The sequence below is a fragment of the Cuculus canorus genome, chromosome 7 (assembly GCF_017976375.1).
Source record: "Cuculus canorus isolate bCucCan1 chromosome 7, bCucCan1.pri, whole genome shotgun sequence".
Classification (NCBI taxonomy): domain Eukaryota; kingdom Metazoa; phylum Chordata; class Aves; order Cuculiformes; family Cuculidae; genus Cuculus; species Cuculus canorus.
In genome coordinates, this window is record NC_071407.1 from 32,770,799 (window position 1) to 32,786,662 (window position 15,864).

Below are 15,864 nucleotides of genomic sequence, written 5' to 3' on the forward strand. Positions count from 1 at the left end.
CACTTACAAGTATTGTAGAGGGATGTAAGCATCAATTTGACACAATTATTGCAGGAATAAAAGACTCTGGGGAGCCAGCTCGTCTGGGAAGGAGCACGTTTCATAGGAGCAATGCAGATGGTAATGGAGTTTTTCTTCACTAAATGACACAATGTCAATAAAAGTGGGCATTACAGGAGAGTGATGTAAATTTTAACGACCAAACTCTTGCCTGGCCCATAAGGACAATTCTCTCAACTGGCGCTGTGGGATTTCATGGTACCAACCTCCACAGGAAGATGGGGGAACGCCGAGAGATGAACCTGATTCAAAAAGGCTTTCCACTATGTTAGGATAGGAAAAAGAAAAAATGATAATGAAGTAGATGAGAGAGGATAATAGGCAAAGGCTGCAACCACAGAGAGGACGGCCTTGGCTCACCCCTTTGCTGTGTCAGGACGAGGAGACTGAAATTTCTGACTGAAACTGCAGTCCAACCGAAAAGAGAAATAGCATCTTAAAACCAGGAAGCTTTTTCCCAGGAAGCTGGCACTTTCGCGCACTGAGAAAGTGTGGAGAGGAGCACAGGCAGCAGCTGCGGGAAGCACCACATCTCCATCGCTCCCCACTTTACCTCCCTGGTTAATTGGTTGTAACGAACGCTATTTCTCGTTGGGAATAAATGAGGTGTCACTTTTCTGGGACACTGCTGTGGAAGCAGCTGTGCGCTCACCCTCCCAGCATCAGCCAGTAAAAAACAGCTCTGAGAGCTCTACAAGAAAGTAGTCTAGAGGCAAAATTTGCCTTGTACCTCCAATGTCCTTCTCAAATAGCTGTAATCCTCTCTTCTGGGCATTTTTTTGGTTTGACATTTAACTATTTCCAAGCCTGGCAGCCTGAAAGCCCACCAGAGTCAGTGACTGCAAATGTTGCACAGGTGATGCACTGCTGAGGGAGGCAGCAGCGTTTTCTCAGGGAGTGGAGCTCCTCAGGACACCCACACAAGAAAGGGCACAGCAGATGCCGTGATGCCATGTGTGGTCCATGCCTTCTGAACAACTAGTTCTCTCTTGTGAAATCCATGCCAGTTATGTGTGCAAATGTAACTAATCTTTCCCAGCACACTATTTCCAAGGCTCCTCAAGCATATGTTAAATATAGCGATGTGAGTGATGTGCTCAGGTAATAACACAGAAGATGGCAAATCCCTCCTTTACAGCACAGCTTGAGGTAAAACACCATCAGTATCACGATGAATGGGAGGCTGCCCTGCAGGAGTTCTCCCAGGGCACTGGCACGTGGCCCAGAGGAAACAAGATGGGTCTTGGTGGCCGAAACTTCAGAAGGGCTCTGCGAGTGAAGCCGGTGGAAACACAGACTTCCTTTGTTAACACAGTGTTGGGCAGTTTTTTAGATAGAGCTCTTTCTCCCAAAGAAAAAAGTAGCTCAAATGGCAAGTCTAGAAAGACCTTGCTCATTAAATGGCTTTATTATTTCCTGAACTCTGTTTAATCACCCTTTTAAAGCCTCTGTTTTGTAACTGAATGTTTCCCTTTTTGTCAGGAGATAAAAGGAAGGAGGAGTCGTTGGAAATGTTGATTATACATATGTATAAGTACGCTGCGTTGCTTAATGAATCTGGGAGTCCAGAAATTCATATTTACCCTAAATCAATCAACTGCTTTGTTATCCTTGTTTTCTGGGAACGTTCGCAGTTTCTTTTGCAAAAGACCCTGTGCATGAATTGCAAAAGACCCTACGCACGAAACACACTGCTTGTGACCGCCAGCGGCTCATGGTGGCTGCAACTTGAGGACACCTGGCACTGGGCAAGCATGGGGCAAGTACCACCCGCATCCCAGAATGTGTGCATCCATGCAGGTGACAGACAGTGGGATGGAAGCCACAAGCATAGGGCACTCGTGTAGCTGTGATGTTTCTTGTGGGCTCAAACAGCAAATTGTTGGAGATTTGACTCGGTGCTTGTAGCCCTGTGGTATACTTTGACCACTGCAATAGGGAGTTCACTTCATCTCTAATAAACTGTGTGTAGCAAGTATCACCGGGGATTGAACAAAAAAAATCCACAAACATTTGGCAAATACACCCAGAGAGTTTAGACATAATGTGCTTTTACCACATCCTTTCCCCATTCTATTTGCACCAAGATTATTTGTCTCAATCCATCTACATAATTCTTTGCAAAAAACTAACCCCAGAAGTTCCTTTTGTAATAGTTGCTTGAAAAGAGATTTTAAGGCCATTTACACCATCACTGCCATCAACATCAGAAATGTGCTCTTATGTCCAAACATCAGTAGCTCCGTAACTTATGACAACTACTCAGCCCTCCTGCAATAACCAAGAGAGAGAGACCAAAATTAATGCCTGTGCAACCGCAGCTTTGAGAGCTACTGAAGGCGTTCACAGGACAGTCATGAAATCACTGATGAGATGCAAGCTGACCTAGGGTAGTGTGTGCACAGAGAGGGCAACGTAGGCATCGTGTGTGCCCACTGAGCAAGGGTAAACCCCCTGAGCACACAGGGACCCTGTCCTGCTGTGGGACAGGAACGTTGTCCTACCCCAACCTCAGCCTCCTCAAGCAGATATTGCCTTGAACCAAGGAAGAAAAATACTTTTCCCCACACATCATAGAACACAAATTAACTAAAAGCATATCTCATACAAGGAAAGGCAGCCTCATTGATGTGCTCCTGCAGCATACTATGACCCAGCAAGAGCATGCAGAGCCATGAACAGCATGGGGTTCCTCAGCAGAAGCCTTCAAGTCCCAGCACCTGGCTCTCCACAGCCAGCTGTGAGTAGCGAGTTGTCAACATGTCCTCACGCCTTGCACTGCATTTCTTTCTTAAAGATAGTGAATTCTTGTATTGCTAAAAATATTTCCATTGCAAATGCAATGTTTTTGAAAATTATTAAGTAGGAAAGCCAAAGCAGACATATTGAAATAAGGAGCGATATATGGGATGTGGGACTGGAAGGACAAGGCAGTGACCAGACAAAGCAACTCCTTTGGGTTAGCATCAATAATTTGCTGCTGTCAGTACAGTGCAGCAATGGAGACAGACCTGCAGCCTTAGGAACCCCTTTACAGCATTGTCACCGTGGTATGGCTTCTAAATCAAGCCTAAATAGAATTAAAAAATATTATTCCTTTTATAAAAAAGATGCTTCATATTTGCGCTGCAGATATCAAGCCAAAGCATGGTCGCAAGCGGTTTACCAGCAGTGGTGAGCACATTCGAAGGACCTGGCTTTGCCAAAGAAGTAGGCAGTTTTGGAACAAAGTATAATTTTTTTAATCCCCCAAGCATAAATTATCAGTTATAACACATTGCAGAGAGAGACAGAGGAAAACAAAAGTTAAATGAGCTAAACTGTAAACACAGACAGTTTTTGAAAAAGATAAGTGTGAAGTAAGTGAACCAAAACTGGCTTAAACACAGGGGAGAGTGGATAATCGAGTTCAGGAGGAATTAAAATGAAAAAATAAGAGATGCAGTTTAGAAGGACATCTATTGAGCAGCATACCAAAAGATCATGGAAGTCAAGTCAAGGATAATCTGATCCCAGCAGGATTTGTGCAAAGTGCTGTTCTCTGACTACAAACACTCTGCTCATGCCTGTTTATAACTCTTACTGTTATTTTGGCTTATTAATAAGACTGTTGCATTTTCCTAAGTAGTAATGTGTTTCAGAAAAGCTATGGAAGAATGGAAACTTTTCATGGGTTACCTTGGGCCAACCAGATGCTTTTAGCACAGTGAATCCTCTCCCGAGTACACACAGGTACCCACCAGCTTCCAGCTGCCTGCCAACAATTAGGTTCATACCAATAAAAATTCCAGCTTCGTTTTTTTTTTAAATTGAATTATCTAATTACTGGAGGTGCTTTGGCTTTGCAACACAACAATGATGGCTGAAAGGTATGACCAAAAAGATGTCCCTGCATGCCCCGCTCCTGCTGTGGGTTCAGAGCAGCAGTGCACATGCTCTTGTTTCCCTGTGTTTGTATTTTTAATGCACTGCTGCAGCTACTCTAGGAGCGTTCTGATAGGAGGAGGAAGCAGAGGAGATGGTAGAGGTAATATCAATTTTTCTGCTAGTCTCCATAAAGCAGTATGATTTCCAATTTGTTAGCATTCATTTTCAAGTGTATTGCTTTGACAAGGCTTTACCCACAAGCTAATGCATTGCAGGTGGAGCTCATGCTGGATTGCAAAATGGTTTTTCACCGGCCTGAGCTCAGCAGGGGACTAGACTACGAGCTAAGTGTTTTTTATGTTTGCTGTTTCGGAGGATGGGAGCTTTGGCATTTGGCTGTGTTTGATCAACAGTAGCTGTGCCAGCAAGCGCCCAGAGGAAGGCACAGAGCCCCAGCGCAGGCTTTCTCCAACAGCAAGGGCTTGCAGCTCTGCTGCTATCAGTTATGGGGAAAGGAACCAACTTAGGGTCTGAGGCTGGAGCTCTGCCTATTGCAATTCTGCCCGCCAGACCTTCCAGGATCCCAGGTTCATCTGGGATATGCATTTTCATGGGTAGCGGCTCAGCCAGCCCATTTCCTGGGGCTGCATTCCATGTTCTGGGGTCCTGTGCTAATACTACTACCAAACAACATGCTGGTTTGTGAAATAATTTGCATAAACTCCAAATGTCATCACAGAATAGAGCTTGGAAAGTTCAGGTGTGCCTGGGAAAACACAGCCCAATAGTCATATTGTGAAATGCGGAGTCTGTGCTTCTGAGGGCTCAATAGGCAGTGGGTCGAGTCACACAAACCGAACCACAGACTCTGCCTTCAGAGAGGGAAAAGCAGCAGTGTGGGGAAACAGGTTATTTCTTAAAGACTTTGGAAACGCACAACTGCCTCCAGCCACTTGCTTAGCAAAGAAGTGGCTCAGGCACGGTATCATCTGCTGCGGGGAGCAGCCAAGCCAGGACCAAGCACGCTCGCTCTTGTTAAGCAGCATAAGCCTTGAGTTGATGATGGGAAGAATGCACAGTCCTTCAACGTAACCTGAGGACAGCTGTCCATTGTCTCGGGTTTTCCTTGTTTTTCAGACCTTGCTGGTGCAGTGCTGTTGAGGCTATACTGGCAGCAGCGCATCTGCCTGTCCTTCAGGTGCTCAATTTCCTCCCCACTCTCCGATTAGCTGAATTTCTGTGGCTAGATGGAAAAGTATCTTCTGTTAATTAAAACCTGCAAACATTTTCCTGAATAGCTGGGAAGATGCAGGTGTACTGCATGTTTTCTTATTAAAAGCATCCTGTCGGAAGTACAAGGAAGGACTAGAGCTATTGCATATTTCATATTAGACAACCCTTAGCAGCATGTAAGACAGCCATAAAGATTGCTTTAGAAACTATTTTGGCTGTGAGGCATCAACTAAAGGCGGCACGATTTATTATTATTTTTTAAGAACTTTGGAGTCATGTCACTATATTCATATATATATGATAAATCTATATGGCATGTATATATCATATATTCATTTGCTGTAAAGTAGGTGTCAGACTAGCTATAAACTCAACGCATAGTTGGGTAATTACTGTTACTCACAGTAGTGGCTAAGACCATTTAATAAAGCGTATATATTTAGCATAGCAGTCAGAATAAATGTTTATTTGTAGAAACAGAAATAAAAACCATGTGCAAGACCATCTGCTTCTGTCGTTACTGTCAGAAGGAACTGAGTTACTACCAATCACCAAACCATCAGCTTTACCAAGGCTTTGTATTGGTGCCATTGGAATTATCAAGGGCATCAGCCATAATAGGTCCTTCAGTTTGTTTTGCTTGGCTTGTCTCTCTTTGATTTAATTAGGAATGGTTGGCTTGAAAAACAATGTTTCTTATTCCCTTGGACTGAAAGGGAAAGCTTTTTTGCAGGGCTTCCTGCAGCAGGTTTTTCTGGCAGCTCTTGGAGATTCTTATATGGGAAGAGGGTCCTCAGTGCCCCACTGTCCACCCACCTGCTCCAGAGCCAATCCCACAACATGCCTCAGTAAAGGAATACATTGATTTTCGCCTCTTCCTTAAGGTACAGACCCCACTAGTAGGAGACAGCCTGCTAAATACACATCAAAGAGCCCCTGTGAGAACACAGGCAAGATTCAAGCATGTGTTGCCTTCCTGAGTATCTGTGATATCTGAGTGGAGTAAAATTCATCATCCTGTTTGTTGTTTCAAAATAAGTACGTGAAAGAAAGAACCAAAAGCCTCACCGTCTCCTTATTCTGTCCGATACTACCAAATATCAGTTGGAAAACACAATGGTTTTATCACCAAGAAAGTTTTACTATGGAAAGATAATCACAAGCCACTTGTATAGCCCAGGAAGTAGCTGATAACTCCACCGAGGGAAATAAAATCCTTTCATCTCATAGTTAAAGCCTAACAACCAAGATTAAAGACATCCAGAAACATGGCTAGAAATCTAGAAACATGTTTTTCATGCAATGAGAACTCCTAACCAAAGCCCTGAGGAACAGATGTGTGACCGGCTTCAGGATGATCCTCCCTCAACAGAACAATCTGGATTGGCAGTGATGGCAGCCACTGGCATTGGGATGAATAAATCAGCACTGGGATGTAGAGATGCAATTCCTTCTCCTGAATGCATTTCAGCCTACTTTTGGCATTCTGCATAATTTGTATTATAATTTCCAGCATATAAAATAAACAGGCTTTTTTGTTTTATTTTTCCTCAGTGTCTCTCCTGTGGCAAAACTTCTCTCCTAACAGAGTACAGATGTAGAATACTTAAAGAGACAAGGAAAGCACAGAGGAAGAAGTTGTTTTTTCTCTTCCTACTCTTCACTTAGGAGAGGAACAAACTCAAAAGTCCACACTCATGGCACAGGTGACCCCCATGGTCAGTGCAGTAGGTCTGGTGTAAAGACCAGCCCTTTCTTTTAATGGAAATATTCTGTATTGGATAGTCTTAGGGACAGGCTTTTAAAGCTATCCGAGCAATAGGTATTTTCTGAAAGAGCCGAGGCCATGCTCTTGGATAACCCACATTCCCAGAAGAACTGCTCTTTCATCACATGGCTCTGCTGTTCTGGTGTGAAACCCATGAAGTTTATGTGGTGCGAGTGCTCACTGTTCCTTTTGCTTTTAACATTTACCTACTCACAATTAAACAGATGTGTTGCTTTAAATCAGACTTATAAAGGAGTCGAATGACCCAATGTCAGCCCCAAGCTTGAGATCCTCAGCAGTTAACACATTATTTCTGCATTGACGTAACGTATGCCAGCTTCACCCCAAGCCAAAGAACGTTCTTACCTATTTTGTGTACCTTGAGGCATCTGCGTGTGCATTACTCCTACATCACCTCGTAGAGGCAGTCCCACTATGCCTGTGTCCACAGCTATGGGGTATAAGTCAAGTACTACCTGTACGGTGATCTCCAGCACCTCTGAACTACTTCTGCAGGATTATTTCAAACAAATCTCACACAAAATCTCCTTACTCAAGAATTATTTATTCAGTCAAGGAACCCCCTACCTATCATCGGTCATTGGGAGACATTGAAACTTAGCTGAAGGGCCTTAGAGTAGATCCCTAGGAAAAAAACGATCCTTTTTAGCAGAGGAAGGTGTGGTGGCACCAAACCTGGGTGGTGTCGGGAACAGGCAGCAGCAGCCTGGGGAACTTAGCTGGTCCCAGGCGCCGAGTGGCTGAGCACAAAGAGCTGATCACACTCTGCCACGAGAGGACTTAGTCAGGCAACTCAAGAGGTGGAAAATAATAGAAATAGAGTATTAATGAAATTACCGGAGAGCATTACCAAAGTGAAATTTTAAAATGACAAAAACAAAGTGTAAACTCTTGATTTTAATTTTTCCTTAGTGACACAGGAATTCTCAATGCAAGCCACTTGTTATCTGGCTGGTTGGTGTTGCATATCTCTCCTTCCTCCGTCATTTTACCTGAGCCTCACGTAACCCCTCCAACATCAGTAATGACTCTCCAGCACAAGCGATGAGGGAAACCCCTTGGCAAGTCATAATTCAGTCAGTTTATGTTTTATTTATTGTATTACATTTGAGTGGTGTGCTTAATTTTTTTTTTTGGGGAAAAAAGAATGGACAGAAAAAACTTACTCAAGCAGTTCAGGGGAACAGTGAACAGAATATTTATGCACCTAATTTCAGTATTCGTAATTTGCATTTTTTTTAAAAAAATAAGTCAAAATAGATTTTTCTTTAACTGCCTGGAGCAAATACTTTAAAATTAAAGCATTACACTCATCTGCTTTTTCCAAAGCTAACTAACACAATAGAGATTTTGGTACAACAATTTCAAAAGTTGACATGCCAGGAAACTCTCTTTGTTCCAAGCAAATGCAGAGACTTTAGCAACATGAAGAGATGGCAGAGATTTGAAAGATTTAATAATTTTTAATTAGTCAATATTGGTGCAAATTGGCACTGACAAAAGTATTATCTCCCCTGTGAAGCGCCAAAGCCCCTGTCAGTACTTCATCTGTGTTTGTCTGCTCGAAATGTCAGAAGCACAGAAATGATCAGTTCTGCTTTGCTGAGACCTTTCATTGCTCATCAACAAAGGCAATTTATTACTCACTCAACCAATACCCACCTAAGTGATTCCAGTACAAAGAGATGGACTTTACTTTTGGGTCACCTGCACTGGGAGCTGCAGTGTTTGAGCGACCGAACGCCTGCAGTGGCTGCAGGAAGGAGCAGCCTCACCTTGTCTCTCTGTCTCTGCCCGCGTGAGAGACTCAGATCATGATACCATCTACACAAAGGCTGATGGGGGTTTCACAACGTAGACTGCAGAGGCCACCACAAAAATAGGTGCTGTGCTAAAGCCACAAAGGATTCAGCAGAAAGTTCTGTGATGGATTTAGACATGCTGAGCATCCATATCACCTTGCAAAGGAAAATGGAAAGTAAACCTCTCCTATATCACCTGTACCCTGCAGCCCTGAACTACCACCATCTCCCCAGAGGTTATCAGAGCAACTGCATGGATGGAAAGATATCTTGGGGGAAAAAGTTAGAGCATCCCTTACAGGTGATTGCTTTGAAGCCAGGATAATACATGGAGATTGCCAGGGCTGAGAACAACACCTGCTTAGAATCTTAGAATTATTTAGATTGGAAATTACCTTTAAGGTCATCAAGTCCAACCACTAATGTAGCACTGCCAAGTCCACCACTAAACCACATCCCTAAGCACCACATACATGTCTTTTAAATACCTCCAGGAATGGTGACTAAGCCATTTCCCTGAACAGCCTGTTCCAATGCCTGACAACCCTTTCAGTGAAGAAGTTTTTCCTGATATCCAATTTAAACGCCTCCCTTGAAAAGCAGCAGATGGCGAGGATTTGCTTTGTACCATTTTTTACAGACACCATGTAGATACTCAGTGACCCAACAATGCAAACCTGCCAGCCCCATCCTTGCCACAGGCAATACTGTTGCCCAGATGTCACATAAAGGCTCGTGAGGCTCCTTTCGGGCTGTTCCCCAGCTCAGCATGAAGCATACAGACTGCCTGAGGGGTATGTTCTCCAAAAAATATCTCCAGGATAAATATGGACCGACTACATCATCTGTCTTATCTGTGCTGTATTCAGCTGTGCATGTTTAGAGTTACCAGCTGAATATATATGGTTTAGAAAAGTGAGGATCTTTCAGAGATGGGAATTATCTCACCTTTCCTGCAAGGGGGCTGCATACTAAAGAAATCTGTGGATTTTCCAACAGGGAAAAGCAAGGAATTTATAACTGGCAAGAACTAACCACTGCAAAGTTCTCTCCTAAGATGGGAATCCACCCCAGGAGGCTGGTGCTGCGGATTACCAGCAATAAATGCCCCCACTACTCACTTCAAGTTAATTAAACACAGAGCAAAACACCTAAGGAATTATTTTTTTAAGGACTTCCTTTTTTCTTGTGGGGGGATGAAGGGGTGGGCAGTTTTCAGAGCTGCAGTAACACACTTAAAAAGAAGAATAAGGTCTGACAGAAGCAGTTCAGGTAGCCAAACTACCTTTCAGCTTCTTGTTGTCTCAAGGAGGACAGGAAAGACCTCCTAGAGAAGCTCACCCTGCCCAGGGTGCTTGCTGGAGATGGTGGGCAGGAGGCTGCAGAGACAGCCTGGATGGCCACCGGTGCTAACGGACCACCCCTCCCTTAATGCAGTAACAGCATTTTGATGCCTCTGCCCTCCAGCGAACAGTCAAAGAACACAATCAAAGAACAGAGATACTTTACCCCCAGTTACTGCCCATGATCACTTCTTGGTGGTTTTAGCTGCAACACTCACGTCAGCATCACGTGCCGGACTGCGTCCCAGGGCTGAGCACAACTGGGACTGAAATCAAACAGATACTCCCTCTAGAAGCATTAAATGAGGAAACGGAAAAGAAGAAAGAGCTCTCCAGTGGTCTGTAAAAAATACATTTTAATTAAGGTCTGAATTTCACCTTAGGCCACTTACAAAAACTTAGGAATGAATTAAATGCCTTTAATGTCCTTTAGGATTCTAAGAATTAAATGGCAGCAGACTGGAAAGAAGAAATATGGCACGTTCAGCCACTGAAACCAGCCCATCAGAATTGCTCAGGTTCTTTTAAAGCTTCTGGTTTTGCTGTATTTTGACCTTCCTAGACAAAACAGCCAAAGAAATTTCCTTTAACCGTGAATAAGTTTTGGCAGAGTCCCCTATGCCTCTGTGCCTGGCACTGTGCTCCAAACCCAGCCTGCACTATAAGCAGCGCTATCAGGTGCTGCAGGGAAAAGGATTTCCCCTGCTTTGTAATGCTATAGCTATTCTGATTATTCTTGAGAAAATATTAGCAGTTTTTTGTTTAAAAATAAAACCACACTGTTGCAATTTGTATGAAGACCTATGCAGTTTAGGCATATCAACCTCCAGTTGTCTACGTTTGAATTATTAAATCAACATTTTATTCTTTTAGGAGGAAAAATATCACCTCTAACGGAAAATTATTTTTAATGCAAACAAAACACAGGCCTCGAAAGTCTCAGCCTACTGTACTTACAAACAGAGCTTTTTCAGATGTAGAAGGTCTTTATTAAAAATGCTCTTTAAAGTTAAAAATATTCCTGTTTCTCATGCAGTGCTTGTTCCAAGCAGAAGCACTGCTTTCCTGTGATGCCAGGGAAAATATTTTCTTTTCAAAGTAGGAAAAGAATTGTATAAAACAAGACATTTTGCTCTATGAGGTAAAGCTTCATCTAAGAAAACAGCAACGCAATGTTTGCAGCTTTCCTCCCAGCCCACTGCACCCCACAACAGTGCTGGCTGTCCACGTTTTCCCAACGCTCATTTCTCCTTCTCCCTTCTTTGTCAAGATGTTCAGCTGCTTTTTGGGCAATTAAGGCTTGATTTAGTGTTGGTAGCAGTTTATGCTGCTCACAAAGTTGAGGAGGTGAAGAACAAAATTGTTTTATTATGTTTTATATATTTGAGGAGGAAACAGTGTAGGAGAAGTCTGAGGAAGAGCTGGTGAAGATTCTTATATCACGAAAGACAACATCGGAATTTAAAGCTCACCACAATTACGCTCCACCATGAAAGCAACAACAGAGACCACTTAACAGGAGCGCTGCTCTAAGTGAATACACGATAATAAAATTACTAACAAATATGATGTTATGTTAAGAATAGGTTTTAACAGACTGAGAATTGAGTAAAAGAGCTAATTATATACAAGGAAAAAAATATTTTGGTTTGTTAATCCTGAAGTGGTTTGGTTCAAAGTCGACGACTGCTAAAGAAAAACAGGTTTCAGCAGACAACTGTGAAAAAATTAATTTAGAAAGTTATAGGCTAGTTATTACAGCACAGCAACTCATATGTAGAGTACAACTGGAGATCCTTCAATGTCATAAAATAGATGTCTGGAATTTGCATCTCAGGCCAGAATAAGAACTCCGAAGGACAAGCTTGTTTTGTTTTTCCTCTCTAGATAAATTATAATCTCACAATGATGGGAGTGTTCAGAGCCCGCAAATAAAAACCCAGACTACATCAGCAAAGAAAGCCATACCTTTTTTTTTTTTTCAATTAGAAGCTAATTCAGTAATATCAACTACAGAAAACAGTGTGATATATATCCTGAAAATTGTTTTCAGATGACAAATTATTAGATAGATCAGAAATTAGCTGTAAGCCAACCCAAGCACTTTTGATGTAACAATCCAAGCACCTTTAATGGGGAGAAACAGCGGGAAACACAACCGGCGCAAGAACAGAGAACAAACCAAGCGGAGCAGCTCACAGCTCTACAACTGAAGTGGGCCAGGGCACTCATTTTTTAGGCAATTTGTAGGCAAACATAGTCCACGTGATGCTTGGCCTCAGAGGAGCTTCCGAGAAGGATAACACGCCAGCAGCTTCTAGGAGACAGGGAAGTGGTGCATGTGTGGTGGTTAAGGAATAGGAAGAAGCACTATGGAACAGGAAAATGGGGATGTGCAGCTGAGAAACTTTGGGGCTACGCAGCACCAGCTTCAAGGTTTTGCATGATCTCCACCATGCGCTCATCGCTGGTGTGTTTATGAACCCAAATTAAACTCAGGAGGAAGCGTAAATGGCAGAAACTGATAACCTGGCAGGTAGAATGAATAGCAATGGGAAATGTTTAACTGTAAGAAATGTTACATTAGACACCTGGGGATGAATTTATGCTAAAACAAAGGCAATCATCGAGCAGAATCATGAAAGACAAATTTACCTTACACCTGTATGGTAGCTGCATTTAATTATCATGTTTTGCTCTGACCACTGAAAAAACCTCCATAGATAAAATCTGTAGTCTGTGCAAAGAAAAGCTAAGAGAAAATTGCAAGAATGAGTGCCTAACCTGAGAGGCTGGAAGAAATCTGCCTTACTCTGAGCGAGTGATGGCAGGGCAAGGGGCGCTTCTTAGCAAGACACTAGGCAAATGACAACTAAAAGAGGGAAAGAATAACCGTTATGCATTTTCTGTGGTTGAATTTGGACTGGATATTAGAAAAAACAAATTGTCAGCCAAAAGGACTAAAGTCTGGGAAGGCACCAGGCATCCCAGGAGATGGGATGTAGGAGAAGAGGAAAGAGTTGAGAAGCGGAGACCCTGCTTTCTTTACTGTTTTCCAGATATAAGCAGTTAAAAACCAAGAGATGAATCCTGACTCTGCTGATGTCAGCAAAGCCTTTCATCTATGCATTAATTTAAGGTTACCAGTTATCAGGAGATGTAGATGCTCAGAAAAATTTAAACCCATTCTCAATGCCAGGTACCTGCAGCCAAGCGAGCGACTGCAGTGGCCCCTGTGTGGTGCTCAGAAGTTCCCAACGCATTTTCCTACATCCATCTATTTCATTTACACAGCTACATATTTCACCTTGTATCCTGACAACATCCAAGCTAATGCAAACCAAAAGTACAGACAGACACCTGCAGGCTTTTGCATTAATATCTCCTCCCTGCCCTGCTCACCGCAGGATGGTTTGAGGAACCGAGGTCCAATTTATAGCAATTTTGATAAACTAAAAACTATTCAGTCAGGTGTAAACCAAGGATCCAGCTCACTGCCTCCAAGTGACTTCTCCAAAACTCTTCAAAAGCTAAATACTCAACATCCGCTTCAGACCTCTCTCTGCAGAAAGGCACGAAACTCAGTCCCGTTTGCGAGAGGAAGCATTTTTTTCCTGTCTTCCTAGTTGCTGCCCTGTTTTCCTTCCCAATGTGAAGACATTATTAAATATAACAACCTCAAGACAAGTAAATGGAAGAAAACCATAAAAATCTGTCTGGATACGAAACGGCTCCGATAGAAGAAAACTTGCCAGAAGTGTATTCATTACGAAAAGCATGTGGAGAGAGGCAACAATTCTCGATGTCACAGCCACTGCTGAAGAAATACAATATATAGATATTTCATTGACGGCTGGAAGGATAAATCAAGTTAAATTGCTCACAGAAGCAAACCCAAAGCCTCTTGCTATGAATCTAGAAAAGTAAATTCGTAGCCTCTTGGGAACATTGCCATCATTTGTTTTCATTTCTTTGACTTTTCTTCATTTATGCTAGAGATTAGCTCTCCCAACAATGATCACAGCAATATAAAAACATGTTCCCAGAGGAGTGGGATGAAAGTTATATTTACCAAAGTAAACCCAAGTGAAGAAATCAAAATATGAAGAACTACATTTTCTTTAAAAAAAGAACCACAAGCAACTAAACAAAGGGAAACAACATTACTTTAACTATCGCTGAACCACTAAACTTCCACCCCAAAACGTGTAGCCTTGTTAGGATGCCAAAAAGCAGAGAAAAATCCCAATATAAAACCCATAAAAACCTGCCATCAACAATCTTTTGTACCTTTTCACATTGCCCAAGCTGTTTAGAATTTCTCATTTTTCCTAAAGAAAAAAACTCCATAAGACTATTAACTTTGTTTTTCTATATTCACTTCATTTTTAGCTACATATAATCCTGCTATGAATGTAAACAAATTACACTTGAAATAGCATTATTCTAGCTAAGTGATTATTAGTATTTTATCGGTATGCAAAGCTAACATGCAACAAGCCGAAGCCTTTGGCAGATCATCTCACCTCAACTTAGTTTTAAATTATGGCTTCCTTAATTTTTAGTGTTTTCTTTGTAGGGGATGCAAAACCAGAGCTCCCTTCGGATACATACTCTGTGGCCAGCTCAAATTCATCCTTCTTCCTTGTGTGGTTTCCCAATGACCCAACCAACTTATAAACAGATCTGCTATACGTTTCCTCTTCAGGGTATTTATTTTTTGAGGTTTCACAGCTGTTCTCTTTACGCTGTTGGTTTAACTGGAAACCACTATATGCCTTTTTTCCCCCCCCCCCCCCGACTTGAAAATTGAGAAAGAGCAGATATCCAAAAAATCTGAGGCGCTTACCTGAGCAAAAGAACAGCGAGTCCACTGCAGAGTCCAGTGCAGACGTGAAGTCATGGAGCAATCGAAGGAAGACTCAGAGCAACTCCAACAAGAAGCAAGGAAACCAACGCATAGACAAGTATAGCCCATGCGAACAGACAGCAGAGCGGGAGCAGCTCCAAGGTGTGACCCAGCCCCTTTCCTTGTCCCATGCCAAGACCAGGTATTGCTTAGGCAAAAGAGCCGAGTGTTTTAAAGATATAGAGTATCCAGATGAAATAAAAAGTATTTACATTGCTTTCCCTGCCCATGTGGGTAAAGACATGGACTTAAAGTGCACCAAGAGAAGGTCGCATTGGAAGGGGAAAACCTTTCCTGCAAAGAGCAGCCAAACAGGGGAATGAATCACACCTGGGGATCTCCAAAATCTATGTTTCTGCAGGTTTAGAGAACCAAAATAACCCGACACTTGTCAGGAGGAATTATACACAGCTGAGGCTCCTGAACACAGGGAAGAACAGAGTGTTGGGTTCTCTTTAACCCTCAAATATTTCAAGTTTAATTTCCATAGCTCTTCCAACAAATCAGACCAGGTTCTGGTTTACTGAAATACAGTAATGTTGAACAAATGCTATAGGTTTGATATCCTTTCATTTTGATAGAAGATTTTCTGGTGCTAAGAAATTCAATATGCTGAAAGTTTCACTAACACTAGCAGCTTCTTCCTAAAAGTGTTTTAGCTCATTCTCACTGCCCTTATTCCCAAACTCATTTTCAGTTCTGTCCCTTGCTGCTATGGCAGGCTTGGACTCCGCTGCTGATTAAATTTCATTTTCTTGGTACTTCAAACCATAACAAAGGGTTTTTTTCTTCTTATGACAAAGAAAGACTATACTTATTAAAAATATTTTTGGAGATTCTCTTTTAGTTATTTTTCCGTTT